At 45.1% G+C, this 15,843-nt stretch overlaps 1 long non-coding RNA gene across 1 annotated transcript in view; it reads right to left on the reverse strand.

The window, feature by feature from the left end:
* Positions 1–3,932: 3,932 nt before the first annotated feature.
* The window catches only part of LOC115085361, a 55,667-nt gene continuing 43,756 nt past the window's right edge, over positions 3,933–15,843 (reverse strand). Inside the window, exons 2-3 of the long non-coding RNA XR_003854814.1 lie at positions 5,137–5,221; positions 3,933–4,506 (exon numbers count right to left, since the gene is read on the reverse strand). This is a non-coding gene — a long non-coding RNA (uncharacterized LOC115085361). The remainder of the gene's footprint in view (positions 4,507–5,136; positions 5,222–15,843) is intronic.

A 15,843-nucleotide genomic window follows, 5' to 3' on the forward strand; every position in this document is an offset into this window, starting at 1 on the left:
ATTCACCAAGCTGGACCTCAGAGGGGCTTACAATCTGGTACGAATCCGTCCGGGGGACGAGTGGAAGACCGCCTTCAATACTAGAGACGGCCATTATGAGTACCTCGTCATGCCATTCGGACTCTGTAATGCCCCAGCAGTGTTCCAAAATCTTATGAATGAGGTACTCCGCGACCTGTTGCATACCTCTGTCATCGTTTACCTCGACGATGTGTTAATATACTCTCGGGACCTTGAGTCTCATCGCCAACATGTTCACCAGGTACTTCTGAAACTGAGAGAGAATCGATTGTACGCCAAATTGGAGAAATGCCAATTTGAACGAGAATCTCTACCCTTCCTGGGGTACATCGTCTCTTCCACTGGCTTCCATATGGACCCAGATAAAGTCGCCGCCATCGAAAATTGGCCGCAACCACTGGGAGTTAAAGCGCTTCAACGCTTCTTAGGCTTCGCCAATTTCTATCGCCAGTTTATCCCGCACTACTCCAGCCTTGTAGCCCCACTGACGGCCCTTACCCGGAAGGGCGCCGATGCCCGAAGGTGGACTCCCACCGCCGTACAAGCCTTCCAGGCTCTCAAGAAGGCCTTTCTACAGGATACCTGCCTTCGCCATCCTGATCCTCAGCGCCAATTCATCGTAGAGGTCGACGCCTCCGACGTGGCGGTGGGGGCTGTGCTGGCCCAACTTTCCAAGAATGGTAAATCCCGGCCCTGCTCATACTTCTCACGGAAGTTTTCCCCCGCAGAGAGGAATTACGGTATCGGGGACAAGGAATTACTTGCCATCAAATTAGCCTTCGAGGAATGGCGCCAATGGCTGGAGGGAGCCCAGCATCCTATCATAGTCTACACAGATCACAAGAATCTGGAGTATTTATGTTGCGCCCAGAGGCTCAACCCCCGGCAGGCGCGTTGGTCCCTCTTCTTCAGCCGGTTTAATTTCTCCCTTCACTATAGGCCGGCGGCCAAGAATGTTAGGGCGGACGCCCTCTCCTGTGCTACGGAGATTGCTGATGCCATTGAACCTCCTCGATACATCCTGGACCCGGCTAAGGTTCGGTTGGCCGCCTCAGAGGTTGGACCCACGGGGAAGACGGTGGTTCCTGCTCGCTCTAGGAGGAGGGTCTTAGCATGGGCTCACGACTCACTGACCGCTGGGCATCCAGGGATTGCCCGGACTCTAGAGCTTTTGACGGAGTTCTATTGGTGGCCATGGGTCAAGGAGGATGTCCGTCTTTACGTACAATCATGCCCTACGTGCGCACAACAGAAACCTCCACCAGGCCGCCCCTGGGGCCTCCTCCAACCGCTCCCCATTCCCACGGAGCCGTGGACTCACGTATCCAGGGATTTTATAGTGGAATTGCCCCCGTCAGACGGAAAGACCGTGATCTGGGTCACGGTTGACCGGTTCTCAAAAATGGCACATTTTGTGCCCCTCGCGAAGCTGCCCACAGCCCCTGAACTGGCCGAGCTATTTATCCACCATATCTTCCGACTACATGCGTTGCCCTTGCATATTATGTCTGACCGGGGTCCTCAATTCACGGAAAAGTACTGGAGGGCCCTCTGTAAAAAATTTGGAGTACAGCTGGATCTGACCACGGCTTTTCACCCTCAAAGCAATGGCCAAGTTGAACGTACGAACCGTACTCTGAAGGCCTTTCTCCGAGCCTTCGTAGGAGATCTACAAGACAACTGGGTCGCCCTTTTACCCTGGGCTGAGTTTTCTTACAATCGCCACAGACACTCCGCCACCTTACAGTCTCCATTCCAGTTGGTCTATGGGAGGGTTCCCAAGCCTCCCCTTCCTTTGCCATTACGGTCTCTTCTCCGGCAGCGCAATTAACGGCTAGTCAGATTCACCACCTCTGGCACACCACTCAAGAGAAACTTCGCCGAACCGCCGCCCGGTTTAAAGAGTATGCGGATAGGACTTGGCGGCCCGCTCCAGTTTTCCTACCCGGGACTAAGGTATGGCTAAGTACCAAGAACATCCAGCTGCGGACTCCTTCCATGAGGCTAGCACCCCCGATATATTGGCCCCTTCAGGGTGGCCGAACGTGTTGGGGCGGTGTCCTACCACTTACGCCTCCCATCTACTCTTCGGATACATGACGTCTTTCATGTTTCCCTGCTCAAGCCAGTGGTTCTTTCCCGATTCCAGCCTCTGCCTCCAGAACCCAGCGTCACCTCCGCTGAGCAAGGGGACACATATACGGTGAGATGAGAGGTGTTGGACGTTCGTTTACGCCGCCATCGCTGGGAATATCTTCTCTCCTGGGAGGGCTACGGCCCCGAGGAAAACTCCTGGGAACCTTCGTCACATATCCTGGACAAGGATCTCCTCCGCCAGTTCCATTTGGCTCACCCGGACAAGCCTAAGCCTCCAGGGGGGGGGCGTAGGGGGAGGGGTACTGTTGTGATCCCGGGTCGGCTCCGGAACCGCCACTCACCTTCTCGCCGAGGCCGGCCCGCTTCCACCACCGTTCGGGACGCACAGGCCTCCGACGCCGCTCTCCTGCTCCGAAGGAGCAGCCGGCGTCTACCCGCGGCTGGCCCCGCCCCCTAGCCGCCCTCACGCCCTAGGCCTCTTGATTTTAAGGGGCCAGCGCGGGAGAAAACACTGCTTCCCTCAGATGACGTCAGACGCTGTAGGGCTATTAAGCCCTGCAGCCAGAGCCGTTCCTATGCCTTGCAACGAGGTTCCTCAGTGCTCCCTGTCGTCTAGTTGCTGCGTTCCTGCTTTGATTGCTTCCTTTTGACCCAGCTTGCTTCTGACTCTTCTTCAGCCTTATCCTCTGGTTCGGCATTGTCCTCTGATTCCTGGCTTGACCTGTTTCCGTCTTCGACTCCGCACTTGCCTCTCCCCTGGTTCTGGTTGCCCTTCGGACTCCTGGTTTTGACTCGGCTCTGCTTCACGACTCCGCCTTTGCCTCTCCCTTGGATTACGACTCGGCTGGACTACTGGACCCTGCCTCAGACCTCTCGGCTCTTCAGTTCCTTGTCGGGCTGGCCCCGAAGATTCTCCTAAGTCCCAGCAGCCGGGCCCTACGGCGCCTCCTGGGGGGGCTCCGGCTTCCAGGGCGAATCTCCAAAAGTCCCAGCGGCCGGACTCATACGAGCTCCACTCGGGGGAGTACCGGTCTCCAGGGCGAAGATCTTCGAGCTACAGAGCCAACGCCGTCCCCTCCTCATTTCTACCGAGCCCTTGGTCGCATAGGGCTCCTCCGTGGTCCACTGTCCAGCCGTCCTCGAGTCCGTTTAGCCGCCTCCCGGTCGGGACACCTGCTGTGATCCGTCACAGCGCTCCATCTCTAGTCCTGACTGGCCCAAGGGTCCACGAAGTTAACAATCCTTCTATTTTCACTCCTGATCTCATGGTCACCAGCAACACTGTGACTAGGGCCTGGGTGTGCTAACTTAAAAAACATGTAGGCCACACGCCCAGGATTAGCTGAAGCTGTGGTGCTGACATTAATAACTTCCTCCAAAGTTTCAGAGTAAGGTGAAAGCTATCCCTTGATATTTATGATCTATACTTTGTCATTGCAGCACTCTGTAACCACATCTTCTTCTGGGTCCCAGCTACACAGAATGAAAGATTGTGGAGAGGGGGAACCTGAGGGAAGTGCTTGTAGAAGAACACCCCTTCTGCTCTACCTCTTAAGTATGAAATTTGAGTGTGTGAACTGCCAGCATGGTTATTCCCTCACCAAAAAAAGCCATAGAGGTCAATATTCAAAGCCATTTAGAGGGATAACATTAGCCATGTAAATGTTTATTTTGGATTATTCACCTCATGGAAAATATCAGCACAGGTTAACTCAGACAAAGTATTTTGCTATGCAAACAAGTTTTATTTAAATATTAAACAATTATTTTTCTTATTAAATTATAAACAAATATTTAAAAATAAGAAGGGATGGAGAGGGGCTAACTAGGGAGGAAACTATTAACCAAACAAGAAACCCCCAGGGAATTAGGGACAGCCGCAAACTCAGATGTAGGAGTCTGCTCAGGATGGCTGTTGGCTGCTGCCCTGAGCCTCCATGGTGGCACACCATCATGAGCAGAGTCTTAAGGGATGCCTGCGTCCTCCTCTGCTCCTCCGCCAGCACCTGCACCACAAACAGCCACCCAGAAAGAAGCTTCTCTCCAGGAGCATGTGCTCCTGTTGTAGACCCTCTTTCTGGCCAATGGGGTGCGGATGATGGCAGAGGAGGCAGACGGGGATGCAGGCCATCTTCAGCCAGCAAAGCCTGGCCAGTTTTCATTGTGGCATCCCTAACTCCCTGGGCCAAATGGGTAGGAGGCCCTACTGGGAGGGGCTCTGGAGGCTGTTGAGGCCCGTTGTGTGTCAGGGAAGAACATCCTGCTCCTTCCCAGTGGTGGCTGCTGCTGCTTCTTCAGCAGGGGTGGGGGCTGGGGCTTTCGCCACCAACACCTGCTCTGTCTTCTCCTCTCATCCGAGGAGGACAACGACAACAAGGAGGTGGCTATCTGTGAAGACAAAAACAAGTGTGTTTCGTGTGTGCTCACATGCTGCAGAGTATGATGCGCAGGAGGACTAAGGCACTTAGAGGACTAACCTTTGGAGGGAGAGGTGAAAACAAAGGGAAGCCTTGTTAGGTTTGATCCAGGTGCTGCCTTCCATTTTGGTAAGTGTTTGGATATCCTGCTCATTTATGGGAACATGATATACATTGATAGAGGCTACTATGTGCTATGAGGTGAGGGAAAGCATGTGCGAGAGGGTTTTAACTCACTGGTAGAGGTGTATATAGCAAGACATGTAGAGTTGTGATGCTACACTCTGTTGTATTGCACCTGAGCCATTTTGGTTACAGGGAAATCCATGTTGGAGTGGGAGTAAAGTCCCTGAAAGTGTGCCAATTAGGCTACAGAGTGTCTTTCCTAAATACTTTCAGGTGAATGGAGCCTATGACACAAAGATATGCGAAGGAGGATTAGTGTATGGTGAAGGGTGAGAGCAACTAGATTGTACATATAAAAAGGCGGTATATAAATTAACTTACTGTGGCAGTGGAGGAGGCGATTAATGAGGTACTTGACACGAAGAGGATATAGATGGAGCTTGTTCACCAATCAAGCTGACATGAGGATATCTACCTCCATTCTGCCAAGCGCACAGCTGGTCCAGCCAGTGCCTCCACTTCAGGCGCAGCTCCTGGGCATTCTTATTTAAGTCTTCAATCTATAGGACAACAAAATATGAAGCACATTAATGGTGCATGATTGTTACTCGTTCAGATGTGAGTAGCTGTACCACACCCAATACCCCTCTTAGTAGCCTCCCCACCATGGCCAGGCTGACCTTCGCTACTCATGCCCCCACTCCCCTAGAACACCCCCTAGTAGCCCACCCATACATGGCCTGACCCTCTCCACACCCATTACCGTCCATTCAATTTACCCCCATGTGGGTAGGAGGCACCATGATGAAAGTGGTGCAGTGCTCCATCCAGGCGAGTTTATTTCGCCTGAGGAACAAAACTTAAGTTGGCTTTGTTGGCCACCACCAGGGACGCCAGACGTTGACGTCTCTAGTGGTAAAATTGGGCTGGTGGGCAGGGGCAAAGCATTTTTCAAGGAATGCCCCTGCAGATCCAGAAGTAGTGTGGCACTGAAGCAGGTGCACCACCCACCCATGCAAACATGTACATGACATGTGTTGTGTGCACCTATGTGCAAAAGATACATGCAAAGAAATGTGTGTGACAGTATGCACATTTTGTAAATTGTGTGCATACTTTGGCAAGCCTTTGAAAATTCATGGTTTTCACCTGTGTGCATTCACATTATTGCACATGCTCGCTTGTTTTGATATTGACCTTTATGTGTTTAGGATTTTGTTTTGCTGAGATGATGCCAAAATTGGAATATATATTTTCTTGTATGTTGGGTTGCAATGTGAACTGTCCTAGATAGGCTCTACATTCATTCTTATGATTATAAAGATTATTGTTGTTTTATTGTAGTTATGATAAGTTCTGCCTTTCTAGAAAGGGGATTCATACAAGAATACATTGATATTTGCTTTATTACATGATTGATTGGATCTGTTTGTATTCTTTGCTTTTTACATGATATTCTTGTATATTTATAAATTGCAATAAATATAAACAATACAGAGTAATAAGGAATTTTTAATTTTGGTAAGTGCTTAAAATAATTAAGTTGGAGGTTGACGGTGAGAACTGTATCCAGAACGCTGCAAAACAGCTTAGATTACCTTTTTGCAATTTGCCCCGGCGACGCCGGCCCTGACGTCAGAGGGAGGCACCAACAAACATCTGAAAAAGCGCACTCCTGCGGCGTATTACCGAGGTTGACGGTGAGAAACTGTTTCCAGAATGCTGTAAAACAGCTTAGATTACCTTTTTGCAATTTGCCCCGGCGACGCCGGCCCTGACGTCAGAGGGAGGCACCAACAAACATCTGAAAAAGCGCACTCCTGCGGCGTATTGACCGAGTGTGACGTGAGAACTGTTTCCAGAACGCTGTAAAACAGCTTAGATTACCTTTTTGCAATTTGCCCGGCGACGCCGGCCATGACGTCAGAGGGAGGCGCCAACAAACATCTGAAAAAGCGCACTCCTGTTGCGTATTGACCGAGGGTTTGACGGTGAGAAACTGTTTCCAGAACGCTGTAAAACAGCTTAGATTACCTTTTGCAATTTGCCCCGGCGACGCCGGCCCTGACGTCAGAGGGGAGGCGCCAACAAACATCTGAAAAAGCGCACTCCTGCGGCGTATTGACTGAGGTTGACGGTTGTCGGTGAGAACTGTTTCCAGAACGCTGTAAAACAGCTTAGATTACCTTTTTGCAATTTTGCCCCAGCGACGCCGGCCCTGACGTCAGAGGGAGGCGCCAACAAACATCTGAAAAAGTGCACTCCTGCGGCGTGGCGCTGCTGCCGGCGCGTCGCCAAGCCGCGCGCGCGACTTAGTTCGATTAGTTTGAGTAGTTTGAACTGTCTCTTCTTTTAAAGTTTTCAATTACTCACCGAGATCAAGGACATTGAAAAAAAAATTCAAATCAAAATCAAGATCTGTTATGCCGGCTAAGAGGAAGGGCAAGATTCGGGTTTTCCCCTCGATACCCCCATCATCTGCCCAAACCCAGCTGGAAATAAACAAATTTTTGATCCAACTGGAGAGTCGAGGAGCTGAGGACTCCATTGGGGACACAAGAAACGGAGATTCATGTATCCCCCAGGAAGAAGCCTCCCTCAGCCCAGACAGCCGCCCACCTCCAGCCCAACGCAGTGTGGATAATGGAGAAGTTCTGCAAGTCCCTATGGAAGGGGAAACAGAGCAAGAGGGGCCATCAGTCCCAAATATGGAAAATCTACTGCAGACAACAGCAGAGACTGGTCAGGTAACTCTTGAAAGGATCCTAGAAGCGGTTAACAGTTTAAGTACTGCTATGGCCAGGATGGAAAAGAAAATGGATAATGTAACAACAGATTTTCAAGGGAAATTATTATCTGTGCAGACTCAGAATAATGAGACAATTTGTAGAGTAAATGAGAATGAGAAAAGTATAAAATCATTACAACAAGATAATGTTTGTTTAATTAAGGACCAGATGGCCAGTGCTAGACGGTTGGAAGTGTTGGAGAATAGGTTACGGCACCTAAATATAAGAATAACCAATTTCCCGCAGGTACTAGGTGAAATACCTTATATATCTCTAAAAAGATTTTTTAGAGAAAAATTATCCTATGCGGAGGAAGCAATTCCCCCAATTAACACATGTTATTTTCTTACACAAAAATCCCAAGTTCCTGCAAATTTGACTAATTTCTTGGAAGACTCTACATTAGATGTCGTACATAGAAGTACACTAATTGTATCTTTTGTTACTACTCAAGATGTGAGTAGTGTTATGAAAACAGACTTTAAAAAATTTCCAACTAGTTTTCATGGCCAGGTGGTCAAGTTTTACCCTGATTTAGCACCAATTACCAGAACAAGATGTAAGGAATTCTTAGCCCTACGTCAACAGATTGTCTCTTTGGAATTTGTTTTTTTGTTACGTTTCCCATGTAGATGTGAGTTAAAGAAAGGAGAACAAATATATGTATTTTATCAAATTGATCAATTACAAAAATTTGTGGAGGCACAGCAATCTAGTATAGGCGCAATGGAAGCGCCTATAGCAGAATCATCTCCTACAAGTGTTACATAGGCAAGTGAGTAGCTATGACTGGCATAGAAATAGAAACAGTTGGTTGTGAATTTAAAGTTGTATAATTATCAATAATATATCTCCTTCAATTTCTAGTTCCTTAACTCAGCCTCCAATTTTTCTCTTATGTTTATTGCAAATATGAGTATTTTTCTTTTTTACCTTATTGTTTTATTGGATTTTGCATATATGGAAACAAATTGAAGATTTCAAATAATTTTTGTAATTATTTTTCAAATTGTTATTTTCATATTACTTTTTTGTTTTCTGTACATGCATGGTATTCTTTTCAACATGTGTTTGAGTAATAATTTCTTTGTAAATTTGAAATGAAAATGATAAATAAAGAATAAAAAAAAATTAAGTTAAAATATTTTAAAGTTTCACTCTTGATGCATAACAGCTGTTGGAGACTACTTAGAAATTATTTCTCAGGTGCACTCTAAGGCATTATTTATGGATAAAATGATAACTAGTAGCGCTTAGACCTGTATGCCCACTGCCTACTCATATTAACCTTAAGCCCCCATTCAAAAAATCAGTCCTGGCTATGCCATTTCTGGATTATGAATTTATCAAGGAGAAAGTGTATCCTGTGTCAGTTCATTCCTATTGAACCAATGCTTTAGTAAAAACTGTACTGGAACACTATTTTATTTTTTTGAGCTCTTGGATGATTGACACCCAGAACACTCAGGGCCATGGAAGATAACCTCCACCCACCCCACCACACCCTCGTGAAGAATCCAGCAGATGGGGCTTAAAGAGAGTGAATGTCTTTTGAGACTGTGACTTAGGCCTGGAATGAAGTGTGACTGCCTTGTGACTCATAGATGAGTTCCTGAGTTCAGGGTTACACATGTAACTTTCCAAAGTTATGCACATAAGTTCCTGTGCAGGTCAAAAATTGCACAGACAATCCATGAGGCACATAAAGACATTCTTATAGTATTTTACTGTAAAGAACACCTAAAATTGGTGACAGGAATCAGTTGTTAGGCTTAATAAAGTTAAATGAAAACTTTATTTTAACTTGGCTATAATGTTGACATGGAAACCTCAGATTCTGATAAAGTGCTTCAAAAAAATGGGATGTTTTACCTTATACTCAATCAAAACCTTGAGAGCTAGAAATGTCACGTACTTATTCTGGTGCATTTTGGTTAAATTAAGTTTATTTAATTTGATTTTGCAAGACTGAAAAATGGTCTGTGCTAAGAAAAAAAAGATCACATTACACCACTGTGTTTCAAGCCTTTGTTAAAAGTTTACAGTGACTTACCGGAATCTGAAATGAAAGAATGACTGCTCTAAACAGGCAGTGGTTCAACTAGATTTTCTAGAAAGGTTTAACTGTTTTATTTTCATGCTTACATTATGTTTTGGCCTGAACTGACAGTTGAGTAAATCATAAGAAATATGACTAACAAAACTGGTAAACCTTTAGCTAAATTCTTTAGGTAAAAAACATTAAAAAGGAAGAGGTCCATTTTCAGTAGCACATATCTGCCTAATTAGCACGGTATATTCAGGGAATATCCAGCAGTTGTCTAGCTGGCTAACTTTATCACAGTCCTGCAGCCCGACCAGAGTTAACTTTCAGGTACTTGAAAGGTTTTAATGATCCAAAGACAACGACAAACCTTTTCCGTCCGAAAAAAATCAGGAGAACCAGGGGTCACGATTTGAAGCTCCAGGGAGGAAGACTCAGAACCAATGTCAGGAAGTATTTCTTCACAGAGAGGGTGGTGGATGCCTGGAATGCCCTTCCAGAGGAAGTGTTGAAGACCAGAACTGTGAAGGACTTCAAGGGGGCGTGGGATAAACACTGTGGATCCATAAAGTCTAGAGGACGTGAATGAAGACTGGGTGGCTCGCGGGAATGACGGCTACTTCCTGGAGATAATACCCTTATTCAATAAACATACACACAGTTAATGTGACTCCAACATTGCTCTAAGCTTCAACGGCAAGAGGAAATGTGGAAAAAAGGATTTGCTTTCACTAAAAGCAGGGAGTAGCTTGCTTGTTATGGCGGTTACTACCCCAAACCAAATAAGCCTGATACTTCACGTTCAATGCATAACCAGCATAGCTCTCTCCTTCAACGGGAGGGGAGAAAGACTGATACTCCACACACATCCAGCATAGCTCTCTGCTTCAACGGCAGGGGAGTAAGTCTGATACTTCACTTTCAGTGCATATCTAGCATAGCTCTCTGCTTCAACGGCAGGGGAGAAAGTCTGATACTTCAACGGGAGGGGAGAAAGTCTGATACTCCACACACATCCAGCATAGCTCTCTGCTTCAACAGCAGGGGAGTAAGTCTGATACTTCACTTTCAGTGCATATCCAGCATAGCTCTCTGCTTCAACGGCAGGGGAGAAAGTCTGATACTTCATGCATATCCAGCATAGCTCTCTGCTTCAACGGCAGGGGGGAATGACATTTGAAATGACAGGTACCAGGAAATGGACGGTTCTCCTACGCTCGGGATTGCCAGTCCTCTCTCCTCTCCTCCCGAAGCAAGCAACAAAAGTGGAAAAAACGAAAAAAAAAAAGTAGCAAGAGAGAGGGTTGAGAGGACGGGCAATCCTACGCTCGGGATTGTCAGTCCTCTCTCCCCTCCTCCCGAAGCAAGGCACGAAAAGCAGCCTTGCTTTTCGGGAGGAGGGTAGAGAGGACTGGCAGTGAAAAGCAACGAAGCGACTTACTTTTTTTGCAGCCCCCCTCCGGAGACGGACATCGGCGACGAGGGACCACGGCTCCCCTCCCCTGCCTCCAGCTGCCCGTGAAGATAGACGCATTGCACCGGCGAAAGCGGCCCCTGTGCATGCAATTGGCCACTCAAGACATGACGTCTCTCTTGCAACTTTTTTTTTCCACTTTTTCGCTTTTTTTTTTTGCTTTTTTCCGCTTTCGTTGCTTCGGGAGGAGGGGAGAGGACTGGGGCTGCCCCGGAGACCAGCACCCATGGACGCGGCCAGGGCAGGTGAGCGGGGACTGGGGGAAAGTTTGCCGCCTACCCTTACCCCTGCCTCTAACGCAGGGGTAAGGGTAGGCGGTAAGTTAGCAGGTTAAACGCGCGGCAAAACGACAGGGTAAAAAAGCAATAGTCGGGGCGCGCGTTACTGTGGGTAGAAAGTGGGTTAGGAGCAGAGTAACCGTGGCCGCACTTTACTGTATTGACCTGACAGTAAGTCAGCAGTAATAATCAAGGGGTTGTCACATGCAAATCCCCTAACCTGATGCTGACTCATCACTTCAATTGAGATTTTAATTGCCTGTACAGTAAGGGTCTGATAACTTTTTCAGTCTTACTCTGGCTTTCCTGGGCTAGTGGCTCATGTTACATGCCTCTTCCTGCTGACAGCATGGTTTAATGGTGAGATAAAGGAGGTAGTAAAAGCTAAAAGGGCATTGGTCAAAAAAATGTAAACCATACCCAAATGATGAAAATAGGCAAGAGCATAAGCACTGGCAAGTTAGATGTAAATCAGTAGTTAGAAAGTCCAAGAGAGATTTTGAGAAAAAACTTGTCAGTAAGGCAAAAACTATATTAATAATTGTTTCAAGTATATTCTAAGCAAAAAGCCTGTGATAGTGCTCAGGGAGGACAAGGAAATAGCAGAAAAACAATGAATTCTTTGCCACAGTCTTTACAGAGGAAGTTACTGGAGACATATTCACACCTAAAACATTCTTTAATGATGGAGATTCTAAGCAACTAAAACGAGTATCTGTGACAATGGAAGATGTAATAAATGAGATTGACAAACTAAATAGTAACAAATTGCCAGAACTGAATGGCATCCACCCCAGAGTTCTAAAAGAACTAAAACATGAAATTGCTAACCTGTTATTAGTAATCTGTAACTTTCATTTAAAACAGTCACAATTCTGAAGACTGGAAGGTGGCGAATGTGATGCCAATTCTTAAAAAGGGCTCCAGGGGTGATCCAATAAACTTTAGACAGTCGAGCCTGATGTCAATGCTGGGCAAAATGGTGGAAGCCATTTTTAAAAACAAAATCACTGGCCATATAGTTAGACATGGCTTAATGGGGAAGAGGAAAATTCTGAGGAACACCTCAAGTTATCTGGATAACTTAGCTACGTATAGCTGAAAATTGGCTAAGTTAGCCAAATAACTTAGCTTTGCTCTGGAATGCCTCTTTTTTTTTTATCTGTCTAAATTTTAGCTGGATAAATGCTTTTTAACTCTTTAAAAGTTGGCATTAGCAGAATCACTCAAAGGTAATCCAGCTAAATGCCTTTGGACATGGATCCCTAAGCATTCTTCTCCATAGACACAGAATGCCCTAAATTGGACACTCACTTTTATGAAAATAAGAATGAATGCATTGTGTAGACATCTGCAAAGATTTGCACTCAGGACTGCCTAACACTGGTATGAGCAAAAACATACCATGTGGGAGTAATGATAAGTAAAGGAATTGAGTAAGAGGACTGAAGAAAACCATGTAACGTAATAAGGTATATGTATATAAAAATAAGTATAATGCTATTGTAGCCCCACCCTGGGGTGTGGCCTGAGTAATAATAAGTCCCCCCCCCCTCTATGAATAGATTTCTGAAAGAAACTGCCCCTGCAAGCCAGCAGCAAACTGAAAACAAGATGTTTATTTATTATTGCAGGAAACAAACTGCATTTAAACTGTTCACAGAGAAATTGACACAGGGAGGGGAGGCCGAAACAAAAAGAAAACGCCACCTGCACCTGTGTGAATTGCCAGAGCAGAGTGGGGAGTTTGTAGATAGTGTAGACAGTATAGAAGGGCCAGTGCAATAAAGTGCACCCAGCCTAGTGGTTGGACACATGTTTTGGATGCGTTAGACTAGCACCCGATGCAATAAGGGGTTAGCGTGTCCAAAACGCTCTCCCAAACAACTGCTTAGCCGATAGCGCTCACCACATGTTAATTCCATATAGAAGAGGCTATTAGCTATTACCCCCTGATTCAGAAAACCCTCCAGCATCCAACGCACACTTGTTAGCGTGGCACACTTAACTCCAGCCCCGGAATAGTGTAGTGTGTGTTGCTGCTCTTGTTCCTGCATTTCAGCCCAGCCATGCCTTGTCTCTCCAGCCCAGCCTTGCCTTGTCTCTCCAGCCCAGCCTTGCCTTGTCTCCTCAGCCTTCCTTGCCTCATATCTTCGCCTCTTCTTGGACTGACTTCTGGATCTGACCCTTGTCTGTACTCTGACCATTCTTGCCTACCACCTGCCTCTGACCCTTGCCTGGTCACTGACCATTCTAACTTCTCACCTGCCTTTGACCCTTGCCCGGACACTGACTATTCTTGTTTGCCACCTGCCTTTGACCCTAGTCTGGCCCTGGATAGACACCTACCTATATTCACAGAGACTCTCGACTAAGTCCTGCCAGCCCCCGGAACCCAAAGGGCTCAACCCAAAAGGAAAGGGGTTGGTATACGTGAAGCTCCTAGTCAGTCTCATCTTTGCATAACTCTGCCAGCTGTCGGTGAGAGCCTACGGGGCCTTCCCCATAGGTTGAGCCAATCTCTCCACAGCAGTAAGGGTCCACAGATCTTACAAACACACTATAAAAAGAAAATATAACATGTCAAACTTCTCATAATTCATCATCATGGGCACTGTTATAACTGTGGGAAGTCACAGCAAACTCATGATTGAGACATCAGTTTCCTGAGATCAGTCCAAAGTCAAATTTTATTATTGACTCTCTCTGGTTAGAAATTGTCTCATTCAGGATGGCTTCTACAAGTGCAACTATCATCATGTTATACTGACTATCTACAATGTATGGAATTCTAGATGACATTGTATCAGATAATGCAACCTTGTCTAAGCCTGATGAATTTTAGATGTTTAAAAAACAAAATCTGCATGTTACCATTTCACTTTGCATCAAATGGTCAAGTTCAAACCTCCAAAGATCAGCTGAAAATTATTAATAGAGATTAGCCATCCTGTCTTGCTCATTTCCTAATTTATTTATTTTTTATATTTATCCCATCATTTTAAGATCACTCACATTTGCATACTGGAAGTTTTTATACTGTATCAAGCTTGGAGCATATTTTGCTGAGGCATGTAAAAATTTAATAAATAAATAAAATAAATGAAAATGGTCAACATGTAATAGAAACAGATACACAAGACATAAAATAAAAAACTATAGCAATGAACATCAAACAGCAATAAATTAAAAAGGTTTGTAAATAATGTCTATAAGACATAAGGTCAGTTGATACATGCACAGTTTGAGGTGGTTTATTCCATCAATTTGGAACTGCATAATAAAAACATTGATTTAGGGCCATAGCTAAGTTAAAGGCTTTTGGTGATGGAATCATCATATAAGTACCCTATTATGACCACAAGTGATATGGAATGTATGGGATTAACATTACAGCCAAACTGATGGGGCCCATGTCATCCTGGGCCCTAAATGCAAAGGTTAAAGCTTTAAATTGAATACACTGAGCAAATGGTAACCAGTCAGAATGGGTGAAGCATGTTCTTTGAATTATGTCTGGACAAGCAGTCTACTTGAAGTGTTTTGAATTAGTTGTAAATATCTTGAACTTCTTGCTGGTAAACTCAAGTACAGGACATTAGAGTAATTGACTTGTGACAACTCAATAGTGTGCATTTTGTGCAATGTTTGTGCAAAGTCTACCTGAGTTAGTGAAACCTGCTACACTTTTGGTAACTTTTATGTTAGAGTCCGACAAGGACTGGATTTTTAGAAAATACTTTCTGAATAGGTCAAAGGAATTTCTGGGCTGTAAGGTCCAGATGTTCCCTGATCTATCGCGTCAGACTCAGAAACGTAGAAAACAATTTCTCTTATTAAGACCTCAGGCATTACAACTTGGTATGTACTTCATTCTGAAGTTTCCCTGTAAATGTTTAATAAAATTTAATGGGAATACATATATATTTCTACAACCAGCACATCTAACCCAATTCTTAGTCAATAAAGGGAAACCATTGTTAGTTAATCTCCAGGAACTACATAATGTGCTCATCGATAGGAGTTAGATCTCCCAAATAGTTTAATAACATCCTATAGTCAAATTGCTTTTGGGTTTTTTTTATACAGTATGTATAAATATATTTGAAGTAGTGTAAATTGGATCTCTTTTGAGGGCTTGACAGACATGAATGTAAGAATTTAGTGTCTTTTAAGTTGCTTAATTCATGTAATGAATTGGTGGATAAGGGTGGTGTCCATTTCCTGTAATCATACTCAAGTTTGATATTGCTTGATGTTTTTACAATGTAAAATTCAATAAATAATAAATGAAAGAAAAAAAAAAAAAGAGAAGCATCAGTTTGGACACTCCCAGACTATGTACTTGATCTTCTGCTTTACTTGATCTTCTTTAAAGCACGTAGGTAAGTGGATTTTAAAACATGCTCGCATGAAGGACATTCCAAGTTTTACCACTTAGTCCACCAATTTGCCCTTTTTCGAGGTCATCCAGACCCCTCTAGTTCTTCAGCCTGCACTTTCCCCAGGTGACCCAGACCTCTCACCCAGTTGTTTTAGGCCTAAACATGAGACCATGACTTTATTGGCCTAAACATGAGACCATCCTCCCATCCCT

This window comes from Rhinatrema bivittatum, chromosome 2 (assembly GCF_901001135.1).
Source record: "Rhinatrema bivittatum chromosome 2, aRhiBiv1.1, whole genome shotgun sequence".
Classification (NCBI taxonomy): domain Eukaryota; kingdom Metazoa; phylum Chordata; class Amphibia; order Gymnophiona; family Rhinatrematidae; genus Rhinatrema; species Rhinatrema bivittatum.